We start from the raw sequence: 13465 nt of genomic DNA, 5'->3' as shown, positions 1-13465 counted from the left end.
TGATTAATTTACAATAATTAATACAATAAAATTTTATGGAAAAGAGTTGATTCTTACAAAAATATTACCAATTTCTGTACAAAGATTATGCAAATAATATTAGGAAAGGCATTGCCATTGCCATGGATCGAAATCACCTACATGTAAGTTAGCATTTTTAATACATCTGGTGACTGGCGAGAAAGATTTAGAATTTCTAATGTAGAAGAGTTTGTGATATCTCATGTCCTTTATAGGAATACGAAGGCTGACACTGTTTAAGAAAGATTGACAATTAAGGTACGGTTTGTTTATGGTGATCATCGTCGGACGCACATCGCCAGCAATTATAAATGCTGGCAATGATCGCTGAGAAGTGGTTTCTTTATTGACGCACATCGCTGTAGATTCTCATTTGTTTATTCCTTCATCTACTACATATGGTCAAATAAATTAATGTAGGCCACGGACATAACCAAAAAATAATATGAATAAACCCAAGATAATGAAGTTTCTATTTATTCTAGAAGAGGGAGATGACGATATCACTATCGAGCATGCGTATTATAAAAGGAAAAAGCTGCAGACCAACGAAATATTCAGGAATAGGTTTACAGAATGCTGTTTTAACACATTGATAATGAGACATATTTATAAAAACGCTACAAATTTTAAGGAATATTTCAGACTCTTACCTGACCAGTTCGATTATGTTTTGAGTTTAATTGAAAATGGCAATGTGAAATTACCTACAAATTTTGTTCAGACCCCAGTAACTCCAGCTGAAAGATTTGCAGTAACTCAGGTTATGAACTGATTGTTATTATTATTATTATTATTATTATTATTATTATTATTATTATTATTCCTATTATTATTCCTATTATTATTATTATTATTACTACTACTACTATTATTATTATTATTATTATTATTATTATTATTATTATTACTGCTACTACTAGTATTATTATTGTTATTATTATTCTTACGAGGCGCATCCAGAAAGTAAGTTTCCCGATTTTTTCCCCTTGAAAGTAAATGTAATTAGTCGAGCCGATTTTGCATGCGTAACAGATCTATGACGTATCAATCATATACCAGCTGGACAGGTCCCACCTGGTGCCAGTAGCGTGGCAGCAGTTGTCCGAAATGGAAGCTCTTATTCCTTCTCCCACCGCCTGCGAGATTTGGTCGGTGATAAAGTTCTTTAATGCACAAAGCATTGCGCCAATTGAAATTCATCGGCACCTCTGTCAGGTCTATAGGTCGAACATCATGAGTAAGCAGATGGTGCGTCACTGGTGTAGGCAGTTTTCCGAAGGTCGTCAAAGTGTCCATGATGAAGAGCGCAGTGGACGACCATCCCTCATCAATGATGGTGTTGAGCTGGTGCGACAGTGCATCATGGAGAACCGTCGCTTCATGATTAGGAGCTGAGCAGCCATTTTCCGCAGATATCGCGATCCTTGTTGCATGAGATTGTCACTAAGCACCTGCTGTTCAAAAAAGTGTGTGCCAGGTGGGTGCCGAAAAACCTGACACTCGAACACAAAATGCAACGTTTAGGAGCAGCACTAACATTTCTGCAACGGTATCACGATGATGGCAACGTGTTCCTTGACAGGATTGTCACGGGCGATGAGACTTGGATTTCGCACTTCACTCCGGAAACCAAGCAGCAGTCAATGCATTGGCGGCATAGTGGATCTCCGGTCAGGACGAAATTCAAACAGACGCTGTTGGTACGGAAAGTGATGTGCACAGTATTCTGGGACAGGAAGGGCATTCTGCTCATTGACTTCCTTCCAAGAGGTGAAACAGTGAACGCTGACCGTTACTGTGAAACACTGCTAAAATTGCGATGTGCCATTCAAAACAAGAGGCGTGAAATGCTCGTCCACATACGGCTCGGCGCACAGCAGGTGTTTTGACGGAATTTGACTGGGAGTTGTTTGATCACCCACCCTACAGTCCTGATCTTGCTAACAGCGATTTTCACGTTTTCTTGCACCTCAAGAAATTCCTGTCCTCCGGTGAGCGTTTTGGGAATGACGAAGAGCAGAAGACTTCTGTCACACGCTGGTTCCATTCACAGGTGGCAGAGTTCTATGACAGAGGGATACAAAAGTTGATCCCACGATACAAGTGTCTCAATTCTGATGGTGGCTATGTTGAAAAATAGCTGAAACATTGCTGTACCTGTTGCCAATAAATGTTTTCCTGAAAGTGTGTGTTCTTTTTTTTTTAAAAGAATAGGGAAACTTACTTTCCGGATGCGCCTCGTATTATTATTATTATTATTATTATTATTATTATTATTATTATTGTTACTATTATTATTATTATTATTATTATTATTATTATTATTATTATTATTCCTTCTGCCTCTTCCTGTCAGACCAATCTCAGCTATAGTGTCGCGTTCCACAGTTTTAAAATTATTGCCGCTGAGAGACAGATGTATAGAGTAGTTGTGACAACGTCGTGAGGTTTGAGTGCGACTGTAATCATGCACAGCACTAGGAGTAGTAGCTGTAACTTAAGGGAAAGCCAACGTGACCTACTTCATTTAGAAGACTTAGAAAGCAATTGGCTGTTAGAAAAACAGCTAAATTCGCACCACACGTGATGAAGAACAAGGGGATTACAATAAATTAAGGAATGTCTAGATTAAAATTAATATTAAATAATACGGTAGCAAACACATTTCTCATGTCCCAAGGAATGTGTAATTGTAAGTAGGGAATGAAATAATGAAGTGTATAGATGATATCCATGAAATTGTTTTAAGAATCTAGAAAAGCAATAACGGAGGCTAGAGTCTGGTCCTAACAAAGGAACTATCAGTGAGCTCATATCTAAATCTACTTGAAATTGTGTTGATATAATCTACGTCCAATAGGATGCTCCCATACCAAAAATTAGCTGCGAGTTTGAACTGAAAGAACTCTTAACTAAGAGTCCGGAAAACCTAAGAAGATAATGGGATAGCATTATAATATATTAGAGGTATGCTTGGGCAGACCTGAGTATTGGCGGGATAGGATACATACAATAAGCTGCGAAATTCATCATAAACAAAGTAGATCGCTCTATCTCTTTGTAGACATTTCCAGTATGAGGTTTTTTCTTTGTGAATAGTTACATTTTGTTTTTACTTAAAAGAAATCAAGATGAATTCTGTTTACATACTGGAGTTTGTGTTGTCATTTCCAATGCAAAGGTTTTTCATCTTCGGGCAAAACAATTTTAAAAGAAAGGGAAGTCAGCATATTACTCAGCTAATTGAAAAACACCCCACAGATGTTAGTGATATTTCGGAGATATTTCTGGATGTACAGGAAGAAGTTAGTGGCAGTGATATTAGTGACATTTCGTCTTCTTTATCCCACACTGCCAAGCACAAGTTGTGGTGTTGCAGATTTGTGTTCGAGCCTGGAAGCCAGTCATCAGTCACCAAGCAAGTTCACTAGTTCGAGTTATGTTTGTATTTCACAGAGAAAAGAGAGAGACAGTATTAGCAATGATTATAAGAGAAGAGCTGTAACATTTTGGCTTAATGAAGGTGATAAGAAATGACTTTATTCTCTTATGTCCGTAAAAAGTTCCGTTTGGTGATATCATTGCAGCAACTGTACTCCTGGAAAAGACAGCTCGAAATTATGTCAATAAGTGCAGTGGAGCAAAAAACAGTTATGTATGAGAAATTATATTCTCACTCTGTAGAAACAAGAAGAGCAAAGTGAAATGTTAGTGACAAAGACCTAAGGCTGTGGACCTTGGATGTTTCAAGAGGTGCTATGAGAAGTAATTTCAATGCATCCATCACATGGCTGTCTCGCTTCAAGAAAAGAAGCAGAAAAATCACAAAATTTGTATCTTATTCATTTGTGAAAGAAGAAGAAGAAGAAGAAGAATTCTTGGAAACAACTAGGGAGTGATTGTTGAATTATTTGAATTCATCAGTTGTGTAGAAGGTATGTGTATGTAGAAATTTGGTTAATTCTGTTCTCAACCTTTTCTTATGGCTCTTCAAAGCTTTAAGATAGTTAGGCAATGCCTTAAAGACCGTAATACATGAATAATGAACTCCTTTTTTATAACAGCTTAGACTAAAAGAGAGGATGGATGGAAATCTGATTTGTGTCTTGTGTTAAAATTATAAATGTTTTGAGAGTATTAAATCTACCTTGCTTTTTAATTTGAAACATCATCAGAGGAAAAATGTACTCACAATGTACACTAAAGATTTCTATATTTTGGAAAATATTTTTACATGATGTCCTTCTATGTATCCCTATCATTATCCTTATATTTTTCTTTTATAAAACAAATTCTAACCACTAGGAAGTTGCAGATGCTTTGAAATTAAAAGCATTTAATTGGATTCAATTTCCAGTAAATGTCCAAGAGTTGCAGGATGCTAAAAGGGAGTGGAAATACTCATTTCCTGACGCCATTGGAGCTGTGGTTTGTACCAATATCTTTATAAAAAAAATGAACATGGTGATGTGTAGATTATAAAAAAAAAGTGTTGCCGCCTTAATGTACGTGCTACCTGCAATGCCAAGGAAGAATTCACAAGCTTGGATAATTATTTCTTGGCCTGGATCTGTACATGACTCCTATAGGCCTATATGGAGAAATTCAGATGTTTGTAAAGTCGTGAGTGGCAATAATGCCAATGCATTTCTTCTAGATGATATGGGATTCTGCAGTTCCAAGGCGAAAGGTGATATTTAAATTTTTGGTGAAAATGAGATTTTACGATATGTTGTGCATCCTGCTGGTATCTTTATTGTGGAAAAAGATACATGCATATCTCTACTATTTCTTTCTCTAATCCATTGTTATGAAACATGATTCCTACGATCTTATAAGTTTTGTTCAAACTATATCTACATGTTCGCTCCTGAAAAGTGCAAGAAATGACATCACATTTTGCCTTGGAGTCACAGAATTGCTCCCTGGCTTATGACTTCTTACCAGTATCCCATCACTCCGTAATGAAAGAACATGTGATTATAGAGAGATGTTTCAGCCAGGTGAAGCAACGATTTCCAATTCTCTGAAGCAAAATAAGAATTGCAATGGAAATTACCTTTTATCATATTATGCTACGTTATACTGTACAGTGTAGCTAAACACCTACTTGAAGATTATGAGTTCCATTACTGCAGGACGAAGAGGAAGAAGCTGGAGTAGAATTAGCGAACAGGTTGTATATATCACACAGACGAATCATCAGAAAAGAGATACTAATAATCTAAAACATGCACATATATGCAAGTTTATAATCACATTACATTATTATACAGTCATAACTTTTTTTTTTTAAAGATTTGTGCTGAATTAGCGAACAGGTTGTATATATCACACAGACGAATCATCAGAAAAGAGATACTAATAATCTAAAACATGCACATATATGCAAGTTTATAATCACATTATATTATTATACAGTCGTAACTTTTTTTTTTTGTAAGATTTGTCTGAATTAGTGAACAGGTTGTATATATCACGCAGACGAATCATCAGAAAAGAGATACTAATTAATCTAAAACATGCACATATATGCAAGTTTATAATCACATAGACAGTCATAATTTTTTTTTTAAAGATTTGTGCTTCAGTGAAGACCATATTGCAAATTCCTTTGCATTTGTCTTCAAGTGTTCAATGACAGAAAAAAAACTTCCTCCTTCCCACTTCCTGCAACTGATTTAGTGAATAATTTGCGGTGTTGTTTCAAAATACTAACAAATGAAGTTTGAAACTTCACACTTTCCTTCTCTATGATTGAAACAAAAGTATATTTACAAACCGAATGTGGCGAAGACTTCCCTTTGAAAGGAGCTCTAGACTAAAGAATGATAACTTACACAGCTGATGTCTAGGCGATAAAATGTGACTAACAATTCAAAATCACGAGTGAGTTATGTCCAGGAGAGGAAAATATTTCCTAATATGAAATGCAGACTAGTCACTCACTCGACACTTTACCACTCACTCATCTGTCCGATACAACTATCAAGCAGTTTTATTAATACCTCCCAATGAGCCCTTCTTTCCATTATTTGACAGTAACTGCTCTACTCTTCTTTTCGTGGACCAAATATAATGATACAGTTTGTCTTGAAGACATTCTTTCTGGCAAGACCATCAAACTTCTTGAAGCCTTCCTGAAAGCACGGGGAAAATTCAACCATTAGACAAGATTTTCTTTTGACAGTGGAAAGCTCTTTACCGTCAACTAACAGAAAGTTAGACAGTTCATGAGGACATTCATTTTGAGGTTTTCTACAAGGACAGCATTTTGAAAATGCAATCTGTTATACATTTTCAAATACCCTCTCTGTTGTTCTGGAATATGATTAAATATTCTTGGTTTCCAAGAAAATATACATTGGAGCAACTTCCCGAGTTTATTATGCCTGTCAAATACTGCCTACAGGCCAATGCGAACAACATTGTGAAAATGAAGTGATTATTTTTGCTATGCATGGTGTCGAAAAATCTGTATTTTCATCATTCCACCAATGTGAGTTACTTCTGCTTCACCTACACCCCTGACATATAACACATTATTTAAATAATGAACTGCTAGCCAGCCATATTACAGCACACCCCACCACTCCCCAACCGATCATTTGAAACCACCGAGCTGATGAGTGTTGTCCAACTGCTGCTGTCTAGCTGCTTTGACACGAGTTATTGCATGCTCGATCTTAGAACTTTGCATTTACAACTCGCAGTTGATTTGTGATGGATGTGATCCTGACTAGACTTACATCCTGTCAGCAATATTTCAAGGTAGGTTTCAATATGAGTTCATTGATAGTCCTTGTTAGGATTTAAGAGTTGTGTAGAGGAAGCGTATGAAAAGCTTGCCACAGAAAACTGCACAGAATTTTGGCAACGTTAGGGTGGACTTAGCTCTGCTTCATTCAGCTCGCTGCCGACAGTTCTCAACCATCAGCTGGCTGGGCTCAGTTTCGATTTCAAGAGAGATTTATGAAATTATCATAGCCTGTGTAATGTATTGTAATGTAAACCTCGTCGCAGGGTAACCAATAACATAACATTGTTGAAAATGCAGAAGTACAATTTTTTTTACATATGATTACTATTAAATGTATGTCATGTAATATATTAGAGAAGTTTAGTACTGAACTTGTATGACTTGCACACAATTTCTTGTCGATAAACAATATAGCTATCAAATAGCAAAAATGTTATATGACAGAATTTCAGGATGGCCTGAGATTCACTCAGCCTCCTATCAAACTGAGTACCCAGTTGATCTCGGGGTAAAAGGCAGTCACAGCATGGTGTATATCCCTTTTATTTCGAACAGGATCTGTTTCGTTTTTCATGAATTTTACACATTATCATCTAGTTTGACTGTGCATTATTTTAGCACTTCCTAGTTTGGAACAAAATGTGGGCATTGTTAAGTACCGGTACATAGAATATTATACACAATTCTGAAGTCCTTAGTTATCCAGCAAACGCATTTTCAACTATACTTAAAATACATAAAAATATTAATACACATGCTGGATGCTCTCAGCTCTGCACAGTACACTTCATGATGTGTTCAGTTCAAGACCTCGCTTTCGAATGCTGTGATCAGCATTAAGTGATACAGCTACACCATAACGAGCATGGCAGCAAGAGGAACGAATATCGTTCTTTGCGCATCAGTGAAATGGGCAAGCACCTCTAACAGATTGATACTATGAATGTAAAATCATTACTACTCGCAATCAGATAGATCAAATAGCAGTTATATGTAACCTGGAAACAAGACTTGACAGTTGAATCCTGTGTTGGGCAGAAAATACAAAATTAATTCATTATAAACTTTCACTCTTAGTGAGAATGTAGTTTCAACAGAGCAACACCTAGAAGGTTCTGTTGCAAGTTAGGCTTTCATCTCTCACCAAGTCTTTTCTGCCTTCGTCACTTTTTTCTCTACACTCTTCTAAGATATTCTTGATTTTTTCTCCACTTCTTACATCTGGGAAGACTTAAACAATATTCACTTTTTAGTGATGTTTTGATCATTTATGGAAAGTATTTCCAATCTGCTTCCACTTCTTCTCCTTGATTTGAGTATCAGTCAACTCGTTCACTTGTCTGCAAATCTTGTAGGTGACTAAGGTTCGAGTTTCGAATTTAGAGATGTGCATGCATATATCACATGAAAACTTAATAAATGCGACTTTTCCATTTCAAAATCATCGTTATGAAATATAAATTCTTATATTATAAATCTTAACATTCATTTTGCATGTCTGTGATTCTTTAGATGTGGATGGTGTATGCCAGATATATTTTCTCAGTCCCCTTTTACCTACTTTTATATGTAAGCACTTGAAAATCTTGACCTGTCACCAAATATGAGAAAATCTGTCCCTCCAATTGGTTTGTAACCACCTCATTAATAGGATTTTGTACTCAAGTGTCTAGAAAAATTAATATTCCAAAACAGTTTTTAATATTACCTCAGAGTCATAGCATTCTTTAAACGTTTGTTAATGTGATAAATATGACAGATACTTTGTTTTATGTAAACATGATCTAAAAAATTAAAATAAATACTTGTATGTCTAATAAAAACTGTGTCACACAATAGCCTAGGTTAGGAAAAAAGTAGACAAAATATTTATTTCCAGCTTTCGAGTATGAAATTGAAAATGGTTTGTTGAACTCAGGCTTTCATGCACACAAAATTTTAGCTGTGTACAATTATAATTTTTATGTTCATAGCTTTCGAAAGTTGACTGTTCTGTTTGCCTGTCACTCTCTTTAATCATTGTGTATAATTTGAAATATATCTACAAGTTATTTTGTGACATACTGAAGCTCCTAATTTTATATATGTTTTTCATTGCTTCATTTCGAAGTCTTCCATGTATTTTTATCTCATTGTATTACATGTTACTCACATTCATTTAAAATGATATCGAGAAATTTTAATATGATTTCGAATTTCTTGGCTTTACAAAGAAAAAGGACAGGATGATATTTATTCTTTGTCTTCCTCTATCATTATTATTAAACTCTTTGATAAAAGTCCCATCCTACTAAATGTTGCTATTTAGTGAAATATTTACAAAACTGCACACTTGTGCATGATAAGCCAGTCGCGAACCTTGCATCAGTCATTAATATTCTCAGTGTTGTTTAGAAGGATTCCTCATGATTAGGCCTCGAAATGCTTTCAAACCCTTGTGGTTAACACCAATTATAGTTAAATCGTGTATGGTGATGATGGTATATGGCTTGGTGTATTCATAGTGGAATTTATAATGAGTCATTATGAACTTTATATGAAAATTATGGAGGGAAAAGTAGAATGTAAGGTGTAAAAAATGAATTGTGAATTATTTGATACAGAAATTTGAATTCTGCATAGAGGGCAAAACTAAAATATCTCTACAGTTTTGGAACTCCATTTTATCCTGCCCTATCGATGTCATTGGAACTCATGTAAATTAATACATACTGTGTTTCTGATTAGATGTTCTTATTGGTTAAAAAAATAAATAATTTTGCTTTGGACTTGTCTAGAGACATGGCAAGCACATCTAGTAGTGTTTGAAATATGTGGCCATCTATCTAAAAAGCTTGAAGAATTGAGTGAAAGAAGTAAATGCAGAAAAACTGAAGAATTGAGGAAAAATGTAACACCTAAAAAATTAACTTATGCTGTGTCAATGAGTTTGTGAGCTAAAGGTGACAAAACAGCTGCAAAATTGACAGAAATTACAGCCACTACACCCTACAGAGCGAAAAAATTCGCGAATCTTGGAAGTTGGGAAAGAAACGTCCTACGAAAATGTTTCCAGAGGAAGCTGTGCCCTGGTTAGTGAGAATTTATTGAAAAGACAGTGTATATAAAAATAAAAAAAATATTACAAGAAATCGCAGTCACGATTTATATCCATCTTATCACATTGTGTTAGATAGTAATCAAAGTGCTTACCCTGAAGATATATTGGTAATTGTATGGTAATGTGAACTACTTCAATATTTATTTAATTATACGAAATCTAGTATTTTGCAGCTTATATCGGAAGTGCAGAGAAATCATGTTATTACATTCCCTGTTGCAAATGAGGTTTTGATAGGAGTAGTAGTGACTCTCAGTATAAGCAAATTTGGAGTGAATCAAATGTCACTGATGATAGTTATGTCATCTCCGGTACTTCTGCGTGTTAATTCCATGCAAATGTACACCAAATGATAATTTCCTAGAATCTGAATATTTACTTAGCCTTTGGTATTTTTGAAATCTTTGGAACCTATATTTTATAATTCATTGTTTGCAACACTGTAAAGAATCATATGAACATCAATAAAGTACATATAAACAACACTGTGAGAAGAAATAAGAATCGTGAATTGTTCTGCTTACTTTTGAAAAATTTATATCTGTTGTTCTGAAAGCTCTGACACTTCTATTTCAACAGTAAGTGTAATTATACTCTATAATTTCTAAATATGTTCACTATTGTTCATTCTACTCATTTCACAAGTGGTACTTTAGATTTTTTTTTAAATACTTATGTCATAAATGTAGAAATAATATAATTTGTATCTTGATACTACACTTCCAGCAGAACATTCTGAAATACCATTTTTTTTTCTTGTACTATAGGAATTTTAGGATATAATATATTCATAGAGTAAATCACATTTTCGCAACACTTTTAAGGTTTACAGTATATAAGTATTGATTGTGTGTTTTAGAATGGCAAAAACAGCATCACAACGCAAAGCAGAATAAAGGGAAAGACTTAAAGAATCAGGGGGCTATGAAGACTTGAAGAGAAGAGAAAGTGAAAAGCAAAAATTAAGGTGAAAAAGATAGAAAATTATTTTGACAATAGATGGACAGGATCTTCTGATAAAAAAAGAAGAGGGATGAAATGAAGAGGTATAGAGAAAAAAAGAAATTGCCTAATATTACTTAGTTTCAACTTTAGGCAATAGTTCTGAAACTTCACTTTCAAAAATATTCACATCGAGAAGCACATGTGGCAAAGGATTTGCTAAAGGCAAAAGAGATTTTCTTCAAATTCTCAATAAAGGAAACTAATAATGAAGAAACTTACTAATGAATATTCACTAGAGGTCAAATCCTCCCTGCCAGAACACCAGAGAGTAATAAAAAAGACAGAAGAAATAATTGAAAATGTTCTGATGAAATTTTTGAAACAATGAAAAAAAGAATACCCTGATTTAAATATTACAAATGTGTTATATGCGTACCAATTAGAGGTACTGCACAGCATTTTAAACAAAAATATGCATTACATTTGGGCACAATAATTCATGAACAAGAAGTCACGAAAAGGATAGGGTACTGATAGTCTTGGTGGATAAATTAAAAGAATGGTGAGGAAGGCCACTCTATCCAGAACTTAAGGTCTTCGAACAGCGTAACAGCTTGCAGAGTGTGCATAAAACAAAATTACTATTCTCTATTTTCCTGAGGCAGAAAATAAATCAAAAGAAGCAGAATTAGGTAAGACTGGAGTCCAATGCAGAACAATCAAGTACACATCATTAAAAAAAAAAAGTTATTTGGGATTAAAGTTGCAGCTATTTCTCTAAAATCAAAGTAGTACAAATATATTTTATTTTGTAACTGACAAATAATTAATAGAGAAGATTGACCCATGACTAGTGATAATGATCAGTATGAAACTGCTAATTTAAGCAGTGATGATAGATCTTGGTTCCATTTCGGGGGAAGAAAGTAATAATGAACTATGGAGGATAGGTTATTTCAGTCTTTCCTCTGTTACAGTTAAGCTTCTGAAATTGAACAAATCCTATAATAATTGTTATGGACTCGAGTAGAAGGTATTTCATGCATTAAGAAAGATTTAAACATTAAACTATTACAAGACCCAGTGTTTCAGCAAATGTATTATATTTTTCCCGATTTCAAATTAAAGAATTATGTAGATAATGGTTTAAATTAACGATCATGTGTTACCAAACTTACACTTTACAATTTGGTCATAAGTTTTCAAATGTAAATAGTGCATAAAAAATCTTCTTATAATGTTTTCAAAATTGTTGCAAACCATTTATATGAAAATGTAGTGCAAATCACATTTGAAATGTAGTGTCAGTCACATTAATTATTTCGATGCCATTATAAAATATCGAATTGAATTTAAAACTTCGTGTTACTTAAACTTTAGAGCAGAAACAGTCATATGGTATAATTTTTGTAACAATTCATGGGAAAGAAATATTACTTTTTAAAGTGGTCCAAAAATTGACTTCCTTTCCTGTAGTGTAAGTCACATTTTCAATATTATTCTACTCAGTATACAGTGGTACTACAGAATGTTACTTTTGCTTAAATAACAGAGCATTTTTCAAGCCAGATGCAATTGAAAGTAATTTTTTTATTACTTAATGACTGTGTGTTGTCAAATGTGGTCTAAGTCACACATGGAATTACCCGCAGTATTATATGGATAAAAGTTCTGGGAAAGTCGTGGGAAAAATCTCCAACCATCCTTTTCTCATTTCTGTAGATCAGTTATTAATTGAATTTGAACTATATACAAGTTAGAATGATTTTAATTATTATAGACGTCTGGATTTCGTACACAACTTCTTAATCCTTATGTAAGTGGTTGCTAATGAAATTCTATAGAGTAGAAATCCAAAATAATGTGGTTGTTGGGAGACATACTTCACTCCTATGTTATATCTTGACTGGGGTTATCAGAACATGACCTTACACCAACTAAAGTTCTAAGCTCATGATCTTTGAACCACTTTCTCATTGTTCCTTGTGGGATACCACACTCTCGTGATAAACTTGCCTTTGATACCCATTCTTCACACTGTCAATTATTTTGAGTTTCTCATTTATGAAATATGCTTTTCTTTTCTGGATGTGTACTGAACTCATGTCTTCAATACAACGCGAATATACTACATATTAGAAACTTGCACACAAATAGTTGATTTTTATGTTCGGTTGTTTGCTAGTGATTAGAGATGAAAAAAAAAAAACAGGACCCTATGTCAAGAGAGCTTTGTGAGAAAATAGCAAAAATCTCCTGCTGCAGAATAAACTGTATTGTGTCTTTAACTGGTCGTTTAAAATTACATGCACTCTATAAAACATTCAATCATGCTGAATTACAATTATTTATTGAGCCAGACTATACAGGGCTTCTACTGTACATAAAATTAATTGAATTTGTTGTCTTATGCAATAAAATATCAGAAGTGTGATTTTTTAAAATCTTTTTACAGTATAAATTGTTGATTATTACTGAATGCATAATTGCTCTCCCTGTAATAACAACTTAACATATATTATGTCGTTTTTTCCTTTTCAATAAATCCTTAATAACACATCTCCTTCCTGACAAAATATTATTTCCCTCTAACAAATACAGCTAGAAACATTTCAGTGGCGTTCTGTGCAATGCTG

General features: G+C 34.1%; 1 protein-coding gene across 5 annotated transcripts in view; it reads left to right on the top strand.

Annotated features, from left to right (window-relative positions):
- Positions 1-13465, top strand: part of Bruce (BIR repeat containing ubiquitin-conjugating enzyme) — a 571194-nt gene that overhangs the window by 274104 nt on the left and 283625 nt on the right. The gene's annotated exons all lie outside the window — the stretch shown is intronic.

The sequence above is a fragment of the Periplaneta americana genome, chromosome 8 (assembly GCF_040183065.1).
Source record: "Periplaneta americana isolate PAMFEO1 chromosome 8, P.americana_PAMFEO1_priV1, whole genome shotgun sequence".
Lineage (NCBI taxonomy): Eukaryota > Metazoa > Arthropoda > Insecta > Blattodea > Blattidae > Periplaneta > Periplaneta americana.
This window is presented reverse-complemented; position numbering and strand designations above follow the sequence as displayed.